The sequence below is a fragment of the Patagioenas fasciata genome, chromosome 2 (assembly GCF_037038585.1).
Source record: "Patagioenas fasciata isolate bPatFas1 chromosome 2, bPatFas1.hap1, whole genome shotgun sequence".
Lineage (NCBI taxonomy): Eukaryota > Metazoa > Chordata > Aves > Columbiformes > Columbidae > Patagioenas > Patagioenas fasciata.
Window position 1 is genome coordinate 103,674,528 of NC_092521.1, and position 18,662 is coordinate 103,693,189.

An 18,662-nucleotide genomic window follows, 5' to 3' on the forward strand; every position below is an offset into this window, starting at 1 on the left:
GTTAGGGGTTGGGGTTAGGGGTTGGGCTTAGGTTTAGATTTGGGGTTAGGGTTGGGGTTAGGGTTTGGAGTTACGTTTAGATTTGGGATTAGGGGTTGGGGTTCGGTTTAGATTTGGGGTTAGGTTTAGATTTAGGGTGTAGGGGTTGGGGTTAGGTTTAGATTTGGTGTTAGGTTTAGATTTGGGGTTAGGGGTTGGGGTTAGGTTTAGATTTGGGGTTAGGTTTAGATTTGGGGCTAGGGGTTGGGGTTAGATTTAGATTTGGGTTTAGGTTTAGATTTGGGGTTTAGATTTGGGGTTAGGTTTAGATTTGGGGTTAGGTTTACATTTGGGGTTAGGGGTTGGGGTTAGGTTTAGATTTGGGGTTAGGTTTAGATTTGGGCTTAGGTTTATATATGGGGTTAGGGGTTGGGGTTAGGTTTAGATTTGGGTTTAGGGGTTGGGGTTAGGGGTTGGGGTTAGGTTTAGATTTGGGGTTAGGGGTTGGGGTTAGGGGTTGGGGTTAGGGGTTGGGGTTAGGTTTAGATTTGGGGTTAGGTTTAGATTTGGGGTTTAGATTTGGGGTTAGGTTTAGATTTGGGGTTGACTTTAGATTTGGGGTTAGGTTTAGATTTGGGTTGAGGAGTTGGGGTTAGGTTTAGATTTGGGGTTAGGTTTAGATTTGGGGTTAGGGGTTGGGGTTAGCTTTAGAATTGGGGTTTAGATTTGGGGTTAGGTTTAGATTTGGGGTTGACTTTAGATTTGGGGTGAGGTTTAGATTTGGGGTTAGGGGTTGGGGTTAGGTTTAGATTTGGGGTTAGGTTTAGATTTGGGGTTAGGGGTTGAGGTTAGGTTTAGATTTGGGGTTAGGGGTTGGGGTTAGGTTTAGATTTGGGGTTAGGTTTAGATTTGGGGTTAGGGGTTGGGGTTAGGTTTCGATTCGGGGTTAGGTTTAGATTTGGGGTTAGGTGTTGAGGTTAGGTTTAGATTTGGGGTTAGGTTTAGATTTGTGGTTAGGAGTTGGGGTTAGGTTTAGATTTGGGGTTAGGTTTAGATTTGGGGTTAGGGGTTGGAGTTAGGTTTAGATTTGGCGTTCGGGGTTGGGGTTAGGGGTTGGGGTTAGGTTTAGATTTGGGGTTAGGTTTAGATTTGGGGTTAGGTTTAGATTTGGGGTTGACTTTAGATTTGGGGTTAGGATTAGATTTGTGTTGAGGGGTTGTGGTTAGGTTTAGATTTGGGGTTTAGGGGTTGGGATTAGGTTTAGATTTGGGGTTAGGTTTAGATTTGGGGTTAGGGGTTGGAGTTAGGTTTAGATTTGGGTTTAGGTTTAGATTTAGGGTTAGGGGTTGGGGTTAGGGGTTGGGGTTAGGTTTAGATTTGGGGTTAGGGGTTGGGGTTAGGGGTTCGGTTTGGTTTAGATTTCGGGTTAGGGCTTGGGGTTAGGGGTTGGGGTTAGCTTTAGATTTGTGGTTAGGGGTTGGGCTTAGGTTTAGATTTGGGGTTAGGTTTAGATTTGGGGTTTAGATTTGGGGTTAGGTTTAGATTTGGGTTTAGGCGTTGGGGTTAGGGGTTTGGGTTAGGCTTAGATTTGGGGTTAGGAGTTGGGGTTAGGGGTTGGGCTTAGGTTTAGATTTGGGGTTAGGTTTAGATTTGGGGTTAGGGGTTGGGGTTAGGTTTAGATTTGGGGTTTAGATTTGGGGTTAGGTTTAGATTTGGGGTTGACTTTAGATTTGGGGTTAGGTTTAGATTTGGGTTGAGGGGTTGGGGTTAGGTTTAGATTTGGGGTGAGGTTTAGATTTGAGGTTAGGGGTTGGGGTTAGGTTTAGAATTGGGGTTTAGATTTGGGGTTAGGTTTAGATTTGGGGTTGACTTTAGATTTGGGGTGAGGTTTAGATTTGGGGTTAGGGGTTGGGGTTAGGTTTAGATTTGGGGTTAGGTTTAGATTTGGGGTTAGGGGTTGAGGTTAGGTTTAGATTTGGGGTTAGGGGTTGGGGTTAGGTTTAGATTTGGGGTTAGGTTTAGATTTGGGGTTAGGGTTTGGGGTTAGGTTTCGATTCGGGGTTAGGTTTAGATTTGGGGTTAGGTGTTGAGGTTAGGTTTAGATTTGGGGTTAGGTTTAGATTTGTGGTTACGAGTTGGGGTTAGGTTTAGATTTGGGGTTAGGTTTAGATTTGGGGTTAGGGGTTGGAGTTAGGTTTAGATTTGGGGTTAGGTTTAGATTTGGCGTTCGGGGTTGGGGTTAGGGGTTGGGGTTAGGTTTAGATTTGGGGTTAGGTTTAGATTTGGGGTTAGGTTTAGATTTGGGGTTGACTTTAGATTTAGGGTTAGGATTAGATTTGGGTTGAGGGGTTGTGGTTAGGTTTAGATTTGGGGTTAGGGGTTGGGGTTAGGTTTAGATTTGGGGTTTAGGGGTTGGGATTAGGTTTAGATTTGGGGTTAGGTTTAGATTTGGGGTTAGGGGTTGGAGTTAGGTTTAGATTTGGGTTTAGGTTTAGATTTAGGGTTAGGTGTTGGGGTTAGGGGTTGGGGTTAGGTTTAGATTTGGGGTTAGGGGTTGGGGTTAGGGGTTCGGTTTGGTTTAGATTTCGGGTTAGGGCTTGGGGTTAGGGGTTGGGGTTAGCTTTAGATTTGTGGTTAGGGGTTGGGCTTAGGTTTAGATTTGGGGTTAGGTTTAGATTTGGGGTTTAGATTTGGGGTTAGGTTTAGATTTGGGTTTAGGCGTTGGGGTTAGGGGTTTGGGTTAGGCTTAGATTTGGGGTTAGGAGTTGGGGTTAGGGGTTGGGCTTAGGTTTAGATTTGGGGTTAGGTTTAGATTTGGGGTTAGGGGTTGGGGTTAGGTTTAGATTTGGGGTTTAGATTTGGGGTTAGGTTTAGATTTGGGGTTCACTTTAGATTTGGGGTTAGGTTTAGATTTGGGTTGAGGGGTTGGGGTTAGGTTTAAATTTGGGGTGAGTTTTAGATTTGGGGTTAGGGGTTGGGGTTAGGTTTAGATTTGGGGTTAGGTTTAGATTTGGGGTTCGGGGTTGGGGTTAGGGGTTGGGGTTAGGTTTAGATTTGGGGTTAGGTTTAGATTTGGGGTTAGGTTTAGATTTGGGGTTGACTTTAGATTTGGGGTTAGGTTTAGATTTGGGTTGAGGGGTTGTGGTTAGGTTTAGATTTGGGGTTAGGTTTAGATTTGGGGTTAGGGGTTGGGGTTAGGTTTAGATTTGGGGTTAGGTTTAGATTTGGGGTTTAGATTTGGGGTTAGGTTTAGATTTGGGGTTGACTTTAGATTTGGGGTTAGGTTTAGATTTGGGTTGAGGGGTTGGGGTTAGGTTTAGATTTGGGGTTAGGTTTAGATTTGGGGTTAGGGGTTGGGGTTAGGTTTAGATTTGGGGTTAGGTTTAGATTTGGGGTTAGGGGTTGAGGTTACGTTTAGATTTGGGGTTAGGTTTAGATTTCGGGTTTAGATTTGGGGTTAGGTTTAGATTTGGGGTTAGGTTTAGATTTGAGGTTAGGGGTTGGAGTTAGGTTTAGATTAGGGTTTACGTTTAGATTTGGGGTTTAGATTTGGGGTTAGGTTTAGATTTGGGGTTATGTTTAGATTTGGGGCCAGGGGTTGGGGTTAGGTTAAGATTTGGGGTTAGGGGTTGGGGTTAGGTTTAGATTTGGGGTTTAGGGGTTGGGGTTAGGTTTAGATTTGGGGTTAGGTTTAGATTTGGGGTTAGGGGTTGGAGTTAGGTTTAGATTTGGGTTTAGGTTTAGATTTAGGGTTAGGGGTTGGGGTTAGGGGTTGGGGTTAGGTTTAGATTTGGGGTTAGGGGTTGGGGTTAGGGGTTCGGTTTGGTTTAGATTTCGGGTTAGGGCTTGGGGTTAGGGGTTGGGGTTAGCTTTAGATTTGTGGTTAGGGGTTGGGGTTAGGTTTAGATTTGGGGTTAGGTTTAGATTTGGGGTTTAGATTTGGGGTTAGGTTTAGATTTGGGTTTAGGGGTTGGGGTTAGGGGTTTGGGTTAGGCTTAGATTTGGGGTGAGGGGTTGGGGTTAGGGCTTGGGCTTAGGTTTAGATTTGGGGTTAGGGGTTGGGGTTAGGGTTTGGAGTTACGTTTAGATTTGGGATTAGGGGTTGGGGTTCGGTTTAAATTTGGGGTTCGGTTTAGATTTAGGGTTAGGGGTTGGGGTTAGGTTTAGATTTGGTCTTAGGTTTAGATTTGGAGTTAGGGGTTGGGGTTAGGTTTAGATTTGGGGTTAGGTTTAGATTTTGGGCTAGGGGTTGGGGTTAGATTTAAATTTGGGGTTAGGTTTGTATTTGGGGTTAGGGGTTGGGGTTAGGTTTAGATTTGGGTTTAGGTTTAGATTTGTGGTTAGGGGTTGGGGTTAGGTTTAGATTTGGGGTTAGGGGTTGGGGTTAGGGGTTGGGGTTAGGGTTTGGGGTTAGGTTTAGATTTGGGGTTAGGTTTAGATTTGGGGTTAGGGGTTGGGTTTAGGTTTAGATTTGGGTTTACGTTTAAATTTGGGCTTAGGGGTTGGGGTTAGGTTTAGATTTGGGGTTAGGTTTAGATTTGGGGTTAGGTTTAGATTTAGGGTTAGGTTTAGATCTGGGGTTAGGGGTTGGGGTTAGGAACTGGGGTTAGGTTTAGATTTGGGGTTAGTGGTTGGGGTTAGGGGTTGGGGATAGGTTTAGATTTGGGGTTAGGGGTTGGGGTTAGGCGTTGGGGTTAGGGGTTGGGGTTAGGTTTAGATTTGGGGTTAGGTTTAGATTTGGGGTTTAGATTTGGGGTTAGGTTTAGATTTGGGGTTGACTTTAGATTTGGGGTTAGGTTTAGATTTGGGTTGAGGGGTTGGGGTTAGGTTTAGATTTGGGGTTTAGATTTGGGGTTAGGTTTAGATTTGGGGTTGACTTTAGATTTGGGGTTAGGTTTAGATTTGGGTTGAGGGGTAGGGGTTAGGTTTAGATTTGGGGTGAGGTTTAGATTTGGGGTTAGGGGTTGGGGTTAGGTTTAGATTTGGGGTTTAGATTTGGGGTTAGGTTTAGATTTGGGGTTGACTTTAGATTTGGGGTTAGGTTTAGATTTGGGTTGAGGGGTAGGGGTTAGGTTTAGATTTGGGGTGAGGTTTAGATTTGGGGTTAGGGGTTGGGGTTAGGTTTAGATTTGGGGTTAGGTTTAGATTTGGGGTTTAGATTTGGGGTTAGGTTTAGATTTGGGGTTAGGTTTAGATTTGGGGTTAGGGGTTGGAGTTAGGTTTAGATTAGGGTTTAGGTTTAGATTTGGGGTTTAGATTTGGGGTTAGGTTTATATTTGGGGTTATATTTAGATTTGGGGCCAGGGGTTGGCTTAGGTTTAGATTTGGGGTTAGGGGTTGGGGTTAGGTTTAGATTTGGGGTTTAGGGGTTGGGGTTAGGTTTAGATTTGGGTTTAGGTTTAGATTTAGGTTTAGGTTTAGATTTGGGGTTAGGGGTTGGGGTTAGGTTTAGATTTGGGGTTAGGGGTTGGGGTTAGGGGTTGGGGTTAGGGTTTGGGGTTAGGTTTAGATTTGGGGTTAGGTTTAGATTTGGGGTTATGGGTTGGGGTTAGGTTTAGATTTGGGTTTAGGTTTAAATTTGGGCTTAGGTGTTGGGGTTAGGTTTAGATTTGGGTTTAGGTTTAGATTTGGGGTTAGGGGTTGGGGTTAGGTTTAGATTTGGGGTTAGGTTTAGATTTGGGGTTAGGTTTAGATTTAGGGTTAGGTTTAGATCTGGGGTTAGAGGTTGGGGTTAGGAACTGGGGTTAGGTTTAGATTTGGGGTTAGTGGTTGGGGTTACCGGTTGGGGTTAGGTTTAGATTTGGGGTTAGGGGTTGGTGTTAGGGGTTGGGGTTAGGTTTAGATTTGGGGTTAGGTTTAGATTTGGGGTTAGGGGTTGGTGTTAGGTTTAGATTTGGGGTTAGGTTTAGATTTGGGGTTAGGTTTACATTTGGGGTTAGGAGTTGGGTTTAGGTTTAGATTTGGGTTTAGGGGTTGGGGTTAGGTTTACATTTGGGGTTAGGTTTAGATTTGGGGTTTACATTTGGGGTTAGGTTTAGATTTGGTGTTAGGGATGGGGTTAGGTTTAGATTTGGGGTTAGGTTTAGATTTGGTGTTAGGGGTTGAGGTTAGGTTTTGATTTGGGGTTAGGTTTAGATTTGGTGTTAGGGGTTGGGGTTAGGTTTAGATTTGGGGTTAGGTTTAGATTTAGGGTTAGGTTTTGGGGTAAGGTTTAGATTTGGGGTTAGGTTTAGATTTCGGTTTAGGCGTTGGGGTTAGGTTTAGATTTGGGGTTAGGTTTAGATTTGGGGTTAGGGGTTGGGGTTAGGTTTAGATTTGGGGTTAGGTTTAGATTTGGGGTTAGGGGTTGGGGTTAGGTTTAGATTTGAGGTTAGGGGTTGGGGTTAGGTTTAGATTTGGGGTTAGGTTTAGATTTGGGGTTAGGAATTGGGGATAGGTTTAGATTTGGGGTTAGGTTTAGATTTGGGGTTAGGTTTAGATTTGGGGTTTAGATTTGGGGTTAGGTTTAGATTTGGGGTTAGAAGTTGGGGTTAGGGGTTTGGGTTGGGTGTTGGGGTTAGTTTTAGATTTGGGGTTAGGGTTTGGGGATAGGGGTTGGGGTCAGGGGTTGGGGTTAGCTTTAGATTTGGGTCTAGGTTTACATTTGGGGTTAGGTTTAGATTTGGGTTTAGGGGTTGGGGTTAGGGGTTGGGGTTAGGGGTTGGGGTTAGGTTTAGATTTGGGGTTAGGTTTAGATTTGGGGTTAGGGGTTGGGGTTTGTTTTAGATTTGGGGTTATGTTTAAATTCAGGGTTAGGGGTTGGGGTTAGGTTTAGATTTGGTGTTAGGTTTAAATTTGGGGTTAGGGGTTGGCGTTAGGTTTAGATTTGGGGTTAGGTTTAGATTTGGGGCTAGGGGTTGGGGTTAGATTTAGATTTGGGGTTAGGTTTATATTTGGGGTTCGGGGTTGGGGTTAGGTTTAGATTTGGGGTTAGGTTTAGATTTGGGGTTAGGGGTTGGGGTTAGGTTTAGATTTGGGGTTAGGTTTAGATTTGGGGTTAGGTGTAGGGGTTAGGTTTAGATTTCGGTTTAGGTTTAAATTTGGGCTTAGGGGTTGGGGTTAGGTTTAGATTTGGGTTTAGGTTTAGATTTGGGGTTAGGGGTTGGGGTTAGGTTTAGATTTGGGGTTAGGCTTAGGTTTAGGGTTAGGTTTAGATTTGGGGTTAGGGGTTGGGGTTAGGGGTTGGGGTTAGGTTTAGATCTGGGGTTAGGGGTTGGGGTTAGGAACTGGGGTTAGATTTAGATTTGGGCTTAGTGGTTGGGGTTAGTGGTTGGGGTTAGGTTTAGATTTGGGGTTAGGGGTTGGGGTTAGGGGTTGGGGTTAGGGGTTGGGGTTAGGTTTAGATTTGGGGTTAGGTTTAGATTTGGGGTAAGGGGTTGGGGTTAGGTTTAGATTTGGGGTTAGGTTTGTATTTGGGGTTAGGGGTTGGGGTTAGGTTTAGATTTGGGTTTAGGGGTTGGGGTTAGGTTTAGATTTGGGGTTAGGTTTAGATTTGGGGTTTGGGGTTGGGGTTAGGTTTAGATTCGGTGTTAGGTATGGGGTTAGGTTTAGATTTGGGGTTAGGTTTAGATTTGGTGTTAGGGGTTGAGGTTAGGTTTAGATTTGGGGTTAGGTTTAGATTTGGGGTTAGGGGTTGGGATTAGGTTTATATTTGGGGTTAAGGGTTGGGGTTAGGTTTAGATTTGGAGTTTAGATTTGGGGTTAGGTTTAGATTTGGGTTTAGGGGTTGTGGTTAGGGGATGGGGTTCGGTTTAGATTTGGGGTTAGGGGTTGGGATTAGGGGTTGGGGTTCGGGGTTGGGGTTAGGGGTTGGGGTTAGGTTTAGATTTGGGGTTAGGGGTTGGGATTAGGTTTAGATTTGGGGTTAGGTTTAGATTTGGAGTTTAGATTTGGGGTTAGGTTTAGATTTGGGTTTAGGGGTTGTGGTTAGGGGATGGGGTTCGGTTTAGATTTGGGGTTAGGGGTTGGGATTAGGGGTTGGGGTTAGGGGTTGGGGTTAGAGGTTGGGGTTAGGTTTAGATTTGGGGTTAGGTTTCGATTTGGGGTTAAGGGTTGGGGTTAGGTTTAGATTTGGGGTTAGGTTTAGATTTGGGGTTAGGGATTGGGGTTAGGTTTAGATTTGGGGTTAGGGTTAGATTTGAGGTTAGGTTTAGAATTGGGTTTAGGTGTTGGGGTTAGGTTTAGAATTGGGTTTAGGTGTTGCGGTTAGGTTTAGATTTGGGGTTAGGTTTAGATTTGGGGTTAGGGGTTGGGGTTGGGTTTAGATTTGGGGTTAAGTTTAGATTTGGGGTTTAGATTTGGGGTTAGGTTTAGATTTGGGGTTAGGGGTTTGAGTTAGGTTTAGATTAGGGTTTAGGTTTAGATTTGGGGTTTAGATTTGGGGTTAGGTTTAGATTTGGGGTTATGTTTAGATTTGGGGCCAGGGGTTGGGGTTAGGTTTAGATTTGGGGTTAGGGGTTGGGGTTAGGTATAGATTTGGGGTTTAGGGTTTGGGGTTAGGTTTAGATTTGGGGTTAGGTTTAGATTTGGGGTTAGGGGTTGAGGTTAGGTTTAGATTTGGGTTTAGGTTTAGATTTAGGGTTAGGAGTTGGGGTTAGGGGTTGGGGTTAGGTTTAGATTTGGGGTTAGGGGTTGGGGTTAGGGGTTCGGTTTGGTTTAGATTTCGGGTTAGGGCTTGGAGTTAGGGGTTGGGGTTAGCTTTAGATTTGTGGTTAGGGGTTGGGGTTAGGTTTAGATTTGGGCTTAGGTTTAGATTTGGGGTTTAGATTTGGGGTTAGGTTTAGATTTGGGTTTAGGGGTTGGGGTTAGAGGTTTGGGTTAGGTTTAGATTTGGGGTTAGGGGTTGGGGTTAGGGGTTGGGCTTAGGTTTAGATTTGGGGTTAGGGGTTGGGGTTAGGGGTTGGAGTTACATTTAGATTTGGGATTAGGGGTTGGGGTTAGGTTTAGATTTGGGGTTAGGATTAGATTTAGGGTTAGGGGTTGGGTTTAGGTTTAGATTTGGTGTTAGGTTTAGATTTGGGGTTAGGGGTTGGGGTTAGGTTTAGATTTGGGGTTAGGTTTAGATTTGGGGCTAGGGGTTGGGGTTAGATTTAGATTTGGGGTTAGGATTATATTTGGGGTTAGGGGTTGGGGTTAGGTTTAGATTTGGGGTTAGGTTTAGATTTGGTGTTAGGGGTTGGGGTTAGGTTTAGATTTGGGGTTAGGTTTAGATTTGGGGTTAGGTTTGCATTTGGGGTTAGGGGTTAGGTTTAGGTTTAGATTTGGGTTTAGGGGTTGGGGTTAGGTTTAGATTTGGGGTTAGGTTTAGATTTGTGGTTAGGGGTTGGGTTTAGGTTTAGATTTGGGGTTAGGGGTTGGGGTTAGGGGTTGGGGTTAGGGTTTGGGGTTAGGTTTAGATTTGGGGTTAGGTTTAGATTTGGGGTTAGGGGTTGGGTTTAGGTTTAGATTTGGGTTTACGTTTAAATTTGGGCTTAGGGGTTGGGGTTAGGTTTAGATTTGGGGTTAGGTTTAGATTTGGGGTTAGGTTTAGATTTAGGGTTAGGTTTAGATCTGGGGTTAGGGGTTGGGGTTAGGAACTGGGGTTAGGTTTAGATTTGGGGTTAGTGGTTGGGGTTAGGGGTTGGGGTTAGGTTTAGATTTGGGGTTAGGGGTTGGGGTTAGGCGTTGGGGTTAGGGGTTGGGGTTAGGTTTAGATTTGGGGTTACGTTTAGATTTGGGGTTTAGATTTGGGGTTAGGTTTAGATTTGGGGTTGACTTTAGATTTAGGGTTAGGTTTAGATTTGGGTTGAGGGGTTGGGGTTAGGTTTAGATTTGGGGTTAGGTTTAGATTTGGGGTTAGGGGTTGGGGTTAGGTTTAGATTTGGGGTTTAGATTTGGGGTTAGGTTTAGATTTGGGGTTGACTTTAGATTTGGGGTTAGGTTTAGATTTGGGTTGAGGGGTAGGGGTTAGGTTTAGATTTGGGGTGACGTTTAGATTTGGGGTTAGGGGTTGGGGTTAGGTTTAGATTTGGGGTTAGGTTTAGATTTGGGGTTAGGGGTTGAGGTTAGGTTTAGATTTGGGGTTAGGTTTAGATTTGGGGTTTAGATTTGGGGTTAGGTTTAGATTTGGGGTTAGGTTTAGATTTGGGGTTAGGGGTTGGAGTTAGGTTTAGATTAGGGTTTAGGTTTAGATTTGGGGTTTAGATTTGGGGTTAGGTTTAGATTTGGGGTTATATTTAGATTTGGGGCCAGGGGTTGGCTTAGGTTTAGATTTGGGGTTAGGGGTTGGGGTTAGGTTTAGATTTGGGGTTTAGGGGTTGGGGTTAGGTTTAGATTTGGGGTTAGGTTTAGATTTGGGGTTAGGGGTTGAGGTTAGGTTTAGATTTGGGTTTAGGTTTAGATTTAGGTTTAGGTTTAGATTTGGGGTTAGGGGTTGGGGTTAGGTTTAGATTTGGGGTTAGGGGTTGGGGTTAGGGGTTGGGGTTAGGGTTTGGGGTTAGGTTTAGATTTGGGGTTAGGTTTAGATTTGGGGTTATGGGTTGGGGTTAGGTTTAGATTTGGGGTTAGGTTTAGATATGGGGTTAGGGGTTGGGTTTAGGTTTAGATTTGGGTTTAGGTTTAAATTTGGGCTTAGGTGTTGGGGTTAGGTTTAGATTTGGGGTTAGGTTTAGATTTGGGGTTAGGGGTTGGGGTTAGGTTTAGATTTGGGGTTAGGTTTAGATTTAGGGTTAGGTTTAGATCTGGGGTTAGGGGTTGGGGTTAGGAACTGGGGTTAGGTTTAGATTTAGGGTTAGGTTTAGATCTGGGGTTAGGGGTTGGGGTTAGGAACTGGGGTTAGGTTTAGATTTGGGGTTAGTGGTTGGGGTTACCGGTTGGGGTTAGGTTTAGATTTGGGGTTAGGGGTTGGGGTTAGGGGTTGGGGTTAGGGGTTGGGGTTAGGTTTAGATTTGGGGTTAGGTTTAGATTTGGGGTTAGGGGTTGGTGTTAGGTTTAGATTTGGGGTTAGGTTTAGATTTGGGGTTAGGTTTACATTTGGGGTTAGGGGTTGGGTTTAGGTTTAGATTTGGGTTTAGGGGTTGGGGTTAGGTTTAGATTTGGGGTTAGGTTTAGATTTGGGGTTTAGATTTGGGGTTAGATTTAGATTTGGTGTTAGGGATGGGGTTAGGTTTAGATTTGGGGTTAGGTTTAGATTTGGTGTTAGGGGTTGAGGTTAGGTTTTGATTTGGGGTTAGGTTTAGATTTGGTGTTAGGGGTTGGGGTTAGGTTTAGATTTGGGGTTAGGTTTAGATTTAGGGTTAGGTTTTGGGGTAAGGTTTAGATTTGGGGTTAGGTTTAGATTTCGGTTTAGGTGTTGGGGTTAGGTTTAGATTTGGGGTTAGGTTTAGATTTGGGGTTAGGGGTTGGGGTTAGCTTTAGATTTGGGGTTAGGTTTAGATTTGGGGTTAGGGGTTGGGGTTAGGTTTAGATTTGAGGTTAGGGGTTGGGGTTAGGTTTAGATTTGGGGTTAGGTTTAGATTTGGGGTTAGGAATTGGGGATAGGTTTAGATTTGGGGTTAGGTTTAGATTTGGGGTTAGGTTTAGATTTGGGGTTTAGATTTGGGGTTAGGTTTACATTTGGGGTTAGGTTTAGATTTGGGGTTAGGGGTTGGGGTTAGGTTTAGATTTGGGGTTAGGTTTAGATTTGGGGTTTAGATTTGGGGTTAGGTTTAGATTTGGGGTTGACTTTAGATTTGGGGTTAGGTTTAGATTTGGGTTGAGGGGTTGGGGTTAGGTTTAGATTTGGGGTTAGGTTTAGATTTGGGGTTAGGGGTTGGGGTTAGGTTTAGATTTGGGGTTAGGTTTAGATTTGGGGTTAGGGGTTGAGGTTACGTTTAGATTTGGGGTTAGGTTTAGATTTCGGGTTTAGATTTGGGGTTAGGTTTAGATTTGGGGTTAGGTTTAGATTTGAGGTTAGGGGTTGGAGTTAGGTTTAGATTAGGGTTTACGTTTAGATTTGGGGTTTAGATTTGGGGTTAGGTTTAGATTTGGGGTTATGTTTAGATTTGGGGCCAGGGGTTGGGGTTAGGTTTAGATTTGGGGTTAGGGGTTGGGGTTAGGTTTAGATTTGGGGTTTAGGGGTTGGGGTTAGGTTTAGATTTGGGGTTAGGTTTAGATTTGGGGTTAGGGGTTGGAGTTAGGTTTAGATTTGGGTTTAGGTTTAGATTTAGGGTTAGGGGTTGGGGTTAGGGGTTGGGGTTAGGTTTAGATTTGGGGTTAGGGGTTGGGGTTAGGGGTTCGGTTTGGTTTAGATTTCGGGTTAGGGCTTGGGGTTAGGGGTTGGGGTTAGCTTTAGATTTGTGGTTAGGGGTTGGGGTTAGGTTTAGATTTGGGGTTAGGTTTAGATTTGGGGCTTAGATTTGGGGTTAGGTTTAGATTTGGGTTTAGGGGTTGGGGTTAGGGGTTTGGGTTAGGCTTAGATTTGGGGTGAGGGGTTGGGGTTAGGGCTTGGGCTTAGGTTTAGATTTGGGGTTAGGGGTTGGGGTTAGGGTTTGGAGTTACGTTTAGATTTGGGATTAGGGGTTGGGGTTCGGTTTAAATTTGGGGTTCGGTTTAGATTTAGGGTTAGGGGTTGGGGTTAGGTTTAGATTTGGTCTTAGGTTTAGATTTGGAGTTAGGGGTTGGGGTTAGGTTTAGATTTGGGGTTAGGTTTAGATTTTGGGCTAGGGGTTGGGGTTAGATTTAAATTTGGGGTTAGGTTTGTATTTGGGGTTAGGGGTTGGGGTTAGGTTTAGATTTGGGTTTAGGTTTAGATTTGTGGTTAGGGGTTGGGGTTAGGTTTAGATTTGGGGTTAGGGGTTGGGGTTAGGGGTTGGGGTTAGGGTTTGGGGTTAGGTTTAGATTTGGGGTTAGGTTTAGATTTGGGGTTAGGGGTTGGGTTTAGGTTTAGATTTGGGTTTACGTTTAAATTTGGGCTTAGGGGTTGGGGTTAGGTTTAGATTTGGGGTTAGGTTTAGATTTGGGGTTAGGTTTAGATTTAGGGTTAGGTTTAGATCTGGGGTTAGGGGTTGGGGTTAGGAACTGGGGTTAGGTTTAGATTTGGGGTTAGTGGTTGGGGTTAGGGGTTGGGGATAGGTTTAGATTTGGGGTTAGGGGTTGGGGTTAGGCGTTGGGGTTAGGGGTTGGGGTTAGGTTTAGATTTGGGGTTAGGTTTAGATTTGGGGTTTAGATTTGGGGTTAGGTTTAGATTTGGGGTTGACTTTAGATTTGGGGTTAGGTTTAGATTTGGGTTGAGGGGTTGGGGTTAGGTTTAGATTTGGGGTTAGGTTTAGATTTGGGGTTAGGGGTTGGGGTTAGGTTTAGATTTGGGGTTTAGATTTGGGGTTAGGTTTAGATTTGGGGTTGACTTTAGATTTGGGGTTAGGTTTAGATTTGGGTTGAGGGGTAGGGGTTAGGTTTAGATTTGGGGTGAGGTTTAGATTTGGGGTTAGGGGTTGGGGTTAGGTTTAGATTTGGGGTTTAGATTTGGGGTTAGGTTTAGATTTGGGGTTGACTTTAGATTTGGGGTTAGGTTTAGATTTGGGTTGAGGGGTAGGGGTTAGGTTTAGATTTGGGGTGAGGTTTAGATTTGGGGTTAGGGGTTGGGGTTAGGTTTAGATTTGGGGTTAGGTTTAGATTTGGGGTTTAGATTTGGGGTTAGGTTTAGATTTGGGGTTAGGTTTAGATTTGGGGTTAGGTTTGCATTTGGGGTTAGGGGTTAGGTTTAGGTTTAGATTTGGGTTTAGGGGTTGGGGTTAGGTTTAGATTTGGGGTTAGGTTTAGATTTGTGGTTAGGGGTTGGGTTTAGGTTTAGATTTGGGGTTAGGGGTTGGGGTTAGGGGTTGGGGTTAGGGTTTGGGGTTAGGTTTAGATTTGGGGTTAGGTTTAGATTTGGGGTTAGGGGTTGGGTTTAGGTTTAGATTTGGGTTTACGTTTAAATTTGGGCTTAGGGGTTGGGGTTAGGTTTAGATTTGGGGTTAGGTTTAGATTTGGGGTTAGGTTTAGATTTAGGGTTAGGTTTAGATCTGGGGTTAGGGGTTGGGGTTAGGAACTGGGGTTAGGTTTAGATTTGGGGTTAGTGGTTGGGGTTAGGGGTTGGGGTTAGGTTTAGATTTGGGGTTAGGGGTTGGGGTTAGGCGTTGGGGTTAGGGGTTGGGGTTAGGTTTAGATTTGGGGTTACGTTTAGATTTGGGGTTTAGATTTGGGGTTAGGTTTAGATTTGGGGTTGACTTTAGATTTAGGGTTAGGTTTAGATTTGGGTTGAGGGGTTGGGGTTAGGTTTAGATTTGGGGTTAGGTTTAGATTTGGGGTTAGGGGTTGGGGTTAGGTTTAGATTTGGGGTTTAGATTTGGGGTTAGGTTTAGATTTGGGGTTGACTTTAGATTTGGGGTTAGGTTTAGATTTGGGTTGAGGGGTAGGGGTTAGGTTTAGATTTGGGGTGACGTTTAGATTTGGGGTTAGGGGTTGGGGTTAGGTTTAGATTTGGGGTTAGGTTTAGATTTGGGGTTAGGGGTTGAGGTTAGGTTTAGATTTGGGGTTAGGTTTAGATTTGGGGTTTAGATTTGGGGTTAGGTTTAGATTTGGGGTTAGGTTTAGATTTGGGGTTAGGGGTTGGAGTTAGGTTTAGATTAGGGTTTAGGTTTAGATTTGGGGTTTAGATTTGGGGTTAGGTTTAGATTTGGGGTTATATTTAGATTTGGGGCCAGGGGTTGGCTTAGGTTTAGATTTGGGGTTAGGGGTTGGGGTTAGGTTTAGATTTGGGGTTTAGGGGTTGGGGTTAGGTTTAGATTTGGGGTTAGGTTTAGATTTGGGGTTAGGGGTTGAGGTTAGGTTTAGATTTGGGTTTAGGTTTAGATTTAGGTTTAGGTTTAGATTTGGGGTTAGGGGTTGGGGTTAGGTTTAGATTTGGGGTTAGGGGTTGGGGTTAGGGGTTGGGGTTAGGGTTTGGGGTTAGGTTTAGATTTGGGGTTAGGTTTAGATTTGGGGTTATGGGTTGGGGTTAGGTTTAGATTTGGGGTTAGGTTTAGATATGGGGTTAGGGGTTGGGTTTAGGTTTAGATTTGGGTTTAGGTTTAAATTTGGGCTTAGGTGTTGGGGTTAGGTTTAGATTTGGGGTTAGGTTTAGATTTGGGGTTAGGGGTTGGGGTTAGGTTTAGATTTGGGGTTAGGTTTAGATTTAGGGTTAGGTTTAGATCTGGGGTTAGGGGTTGGGGTTAGGAACTGGGGTTAGGTTTAGATTTAGGGTTAGGTTTAGATCTGGGGTTAGGGGTTGGGGTTAGGAACTGGGGTTAGGTTTAGATTTGGGGTTAGTGGTTGGGGTTACCGGTTGGGGTTAGGTTTAGATTTGGGGTTAGGGGTTGGGGTTAGGGGTTGGGGTTAGGGGTTGGGGTTAGGTTTAGATTTGGGGTTAGGTTTAGATTTGGGGTTAGGGGTTGGTGTTAGGTTTAGATTTGGGGTTAGGTTTAGATTTGGGGTTAGGTTTACATTTGGGGTTAGGGGTTGGGTTTAGGTTTAGATTTGGGTTTAGGGGTTGGGGTTAGGTTTAGATTTGGGGTTAGGTTTAGATTTGGGGTTTAGATTTGGGGTTAGATTTAGATTTGGTGTTAGGGATGGGGTTAGGTTTAGATTTGGGGTTAGGTTTAGATTTGGTGTTAGGGGTTGAGGTTAGGTTTTGATTTGGGGTTAGGTTTAGATTTGGTGTTAGGGGTTGGGGTTAGGTTTAGATTTGGGGTTAGGTTTAGATTTAGGGTTAGGTTTTGGGGTAAGGTTTAGATTTGGGGTTAGGTTTAGATTTCGGTTTAGGTGTTGGGGTTAGGTTTAGATTTGGGGTTAGGTTTAGATTTGGGGTTAGGGGTTGGGGTTAGCTTTAGATTTGGGGTTAGGTTTAGATTTGGGGTTAGGGGTTGGGGTTAGGTTTAGATTTGAGGTTAGGGGTTGGGGTTAGGTTTAGATTTGGGGTTAGGTTTAGATTTGGGGTTAGGAATTGGGGATAGGTTTAGATTTGGGGTTAGGTTTAGATTTGGGGTTAGGTTTAGATTTGGGGTTTAGATTTGGGGTTAGGTTTAGATTTGGGGTTAGGTTTAGATTTGGGGTTAGGGGTTGGGGTTAGGTTTAGATTTGGGGTTAGGTTTAGATTTGGGGTTTAGATTTGGGGTTAGGTTTAGATTTGGGGTTGACTTTAGATTTGGGGTTAGGTTTAGATTTGGGTTGAGGGGTTGGGGTTAGGTTTAGATTTGGGGTTAGGTTTAGATTTGGGGTTAGGGGTTGGGGTTAGGTTTAGATTTGGGGTTAGGTTTAGATTTGGGGTTAGGGGTTGAGGTTACGTTTAGATTTGGGGTTAGGTTTAGATTTCGGGTTTAGATTTGGGGTTAGGTTTAGATTTGGGGTTAGGTTTAGATTTGAGGTTAGGGGTTGGAGTTAGGTTTAGATTAGGGTTTACGTTTAGATTTGGGGTTTAGATTTGGGGTTAGGTTTAGATTTGGGGTTATGTTTAGATTTGGGGCCAGGGGTTGGGGTTAGGTTTAGATTTGGGGTTAGGGGTTGGGGTTAGGTTTAGATTTGGGGTTTAGGGGTTGGGGTTAGGTTTAGATTTGGGGTTAGGTTTAGATTTGGGGTTAGGGGTTGGAGTTAGGTTTAGATTTGGGTTTAGGTTTAGATTTAGGGTTAGGGGTTGGGGTTAGGGGTTGGGGTTAGGTTTAGATTTGGGGTTAGGGGTTGGGGTTAGGGGTTCGGTTTGGTTTAGATTTCGGGTTAGGGCTTGGGGTTAGGGGTTGGGGTTAGCTTTAGATTTGTGGTTAGGGGTTGGGGTTAGGTTTAGATTTGGGGTTAGGTTTAGATTTGGGGCTTAGATTTGGGGTTAGGTTTAGATTTGGGTTTAGGGGTTGGGGTTAGGGGTTTGGGTTAGGCTTAGATTTGGGGTGAGGGGTTGGGGTTAGGGCTTGGGCTTAGGTTTAGATTTGGGGTTAGGGGTTGGGGTTAGGGTTTGGAGTTACGTTTAGATTTGGGATTAGGGGTTGGGGTTCGGTTTAAATTTGGGGTTCGGTTTAGATTTTGGGTTAGGGGTTGGGGTTAGGTTTAGATTTGGTCTTAGGTTTAGATTTGGAGTTAGGGGTTGGGGTTAGGTTTAGATTTGGGGTTAGGTTTAGATTTTGGGCTAGGGGTTGGGGTTAGATTTAAATTTGGGGTTAGGTTTGTATTTGGGGTTAGGGGTTGGGGTTAGGTTTAGATTTGGGTTTAGGTTTAGATTTGTGGTTAGGGGTTGGGGTTAGGTTTAGATTTGGGGTTAGGGGTTGGGGTTAGGGGTTGGGGTTAGGGTTTGGGGTTAGGTTTAGATTTGGGGTTAGGTTTAGATTTGGGGTTAGGGGTTGGGTTTAGGTTTAGATTTGGGTTTACGTTTAAATTTGGGCTTAGGGGTTGGGGTTAGGTTTAGATTTGGGGTTAGGTTTAGATTTGGGGTTAGGTTTAGATTTAGGGTTAGGTTTAGATCTGGGGTTAGGGGTTGGGGTTAGGAACTGGGGTTAGGTTTAGATTTGGGGTTAGTGGTTGGGGTTAGGGGTTGGGGATAGGTTTAGATTTGGGGTTAGGGGTTGGGGTTAGGCGTTGGGGTTAGGGGTTGGGGTTAGGTTTAGATTTGGGGTTAGGTTTAGATTTGGGGTTTAGATTTGGGGTTAGGTTTAGATTTGGGGTTGACTTTAGATTTGGGGTTAGGTTTAGATTTGGGTTGAGGGGTTGGGGTTAGGTTTAGATTTGGGGTTAGGTTTAGATTTGGGGTTAGGGGTTGGGGTTAGGTTTAGATTTGGGGTTTAGATTTGGGGTTAGGTTTAGATTTGGGGTTGACTTTAGATTTGGGGTTAGGTTTAGATTTGGGTTGAGGGGTAGGGGTTAGGTTTAGATTTGGGGTGAGGTTTAGATTTGGGGTTAGGGGTTGGGGTTAGGTTTAGATTTGGGGTTTAGATTTGGGGTTAGGTTTAGATTTGGGGTTGACTTTAGATTTGGGGTTAGGTTTAGATTTGGGTTGAGGGGTAGGGGTTAGGTTTAGATTTGGGGTGAGGTTTAGATTTGGGGTTAGGGGTTGGGGTTAGGTTTAGATTTGGGGTTAGGTTTAGATTTGGGGTTTAGATTTGGGGTTAGGTTTAGATTTGGGGTTAGGTTTAGATTTGGGGTTAGGGGTTGGAGTTAGGTTTAGATTAGGGTTTAGGTTTAGATTTGGGGTTTAGATTTGGGGTTAGGTTTATATTTGGGGTTATATTTAGATTTGGGGCCAGGGGTTGGCTTAGGTTTAGATTTGGGGTTAGGGGTTGGGGTTAGGTTTAGATTTGGGGTTTAGGGGTTGGGGTTAGGTTTAGATTTGGGGTTATGTTTAGATTAGGGGTTAGGGGTTGAGGTTAGGTTTAGATTTGGGTTTAGGTTTAGATTTAGGTTTAGGTTTAGATTTGGGGTTAGGGGTTGGGGTTAGGTTTAGATTTGGGGTTAGGGGTTGGGGTTAGGGGTTGGGGTTAGGGTTTGGGGTTAGGTTTAGATTTGGGGTTAGGTTTAGATTTGGGGTTATGGGTTGGGGTTAGGTTTAGATTTGGGTTTAGGTTTAAATTTGGGCTTAGGTGTTGGGGTTAGGTTTAGATTTGGGTTTAGGTTTAGATTTGGGTTAGGGGTTG